General features: G+C 32.3%; 1 long non-coding RNA gene across 1 annotated transcript; it reads right to left on the bottom strand.

Annotated features, from left to right (window-relative positions):
- Window positions 1-507: 507 nt before the first annotated feature.
- Window positions 508-1,571, bottom strand: LOC139429429 (uncharacterized). Its single transcript, XR_011640077.1, has 3 exons — window positions 1,264-1,571; window positions 977-1,138; window positions 508-902 (listed from the first exon to the last, which is right to left on the bottom strand). It is a non-coding gene; the product is annotated as an uncharacterized lncRNA (long non-coding RNA).

Raw genomic sequence — 1,571 nt, 5'->3', positions numbered from 1 at the left:
AACTGGAAGAGGAAGAAGATCCTGCCCATACGAAAGGGAATTAGAAGATATTTTATCAAAGCGGCACTCGATACAACCCATTTGTACATTAGGGAGCTCGACAGTGGGGAATGTCGTTGATATTAAAGGAAAAAAGCGAAAACAAGATTGTACAATAGAAGAATGCATTGAAGATGAACAAATTGCAGGACCTTCAAACGTTTCGGTTCCTGAAGCCGAAAGATGCTTTTCACCAACAATACAAGAACCTCCAATCAATTTAACCGAACAAGTGGTGATACAAGAAAAAACAGAACATCAGAACATTATTTCTGTTCCATCCCAGAAAAGAAATCGGGATCGCACTACGACTAGTGAATTAAGCAAAATAAGACAATTGCAAGAAGAAATGTTTAAATTTAAAAAGCAAAATGAAGAAAGAAAATTTAAACAAAGGCAGGAGTTCATTAATGAATTAAAAACTCGTAATGAACTATTAACACAACTGTTAAATAAAAAACAATGAGATTGAATTTTTTATCTATTCATAAATAAATAATTACAAATTTCGTTTCTTAACACTGTTCCTCTATTTCTGTTCTCTTTTTCGTCCTGCGTTGCTGGTTGCACATCATCCATTGAATCATGTTGTAGAACATTTGTGTTTTCTTCATCGGCCAAATTGTGTAAAACACAACATGCACGAATGAAATGACAAATTCTTTCTGGGCCACGAAGCTTCAGGTGATACAACTGCCGGCATCTTTGTTTCAACAATCCGAACGTGTGTTCAATAGATACACGGCATTGGCTGTGTTTTCTATTGAAGTGTTTCTGTGCCGATGTTAGATGTCCATTATCTTTATATGGCACCATTACACGTTCTGATAATGGATATGCACTATCTCCTAATATATAGCTATCTATAAAACAAACAGTAGTTGTAAATAAGTAAATATACATGTACTACTGAATGTTAAATAACCTAAATAATTACCTTCATCATCACTATATAAAAAATTATACAATGGAGATGGAAATTTTTTTTTTTCATTGCATGTTCCTTGCAATATAATAGAAAAATAATCTTTTCTGTTGCAATAATCGGTCTCTCTTTCTTTTGGCCTATCAATTTTAATATGTGTTCCATCTATTGCACCTGTAATAAGAATAAAAATCAATTTTTTTAAAAACATGTTTCTTTTAAAATAAGGAATAACATTGTGAATTGTAACAATATCTATACTTAATTTACAAACCATACAAATAATGGTGAAAACTGACCTATCACACTAGGGAATCCTGAAATTCTTTTATAATACTCCTTGGTATGTTTTTTTTCTTCTTTAGAAGGCCATTTTATAACATCACATGCCATATTACTTAGCCAAAGAGATACTCTTGTTATGATATCATGCAAACTACTTATTGATAGATCGAATCTATCAGCCACATCCCGGAATGACACAGTTTGATGGCCACAAAACCATAAAAAACTAAAAAATGTTTTTCCGCCGAAATGTTTCTGTGACCTATCCCATGTTTTATTTAGTTCAATACTAAAAAGAATCAACTGTTTAATACCATTACCT

This window comes from Onthophagus taurus, chromosome 3 (genome assembly GCF_036711975.1).
Source record: "Onthophagus taurus isolate NC chromosome 3, IU_Otau_3.0, whole genome shotgun sequence".
In the NCBI taxonomy this organism is placed as follows: Eukaryota; Metazoa; Arthropoda; class Insecta; order Coleoptera; family Scarabaeidae; genus Onthophagus; species Onthophagus taurus.
Note: the sequence above shows the minus strand (reverse complement) of the source record. Positions and strands in the feature narration are given on the sequence as shown.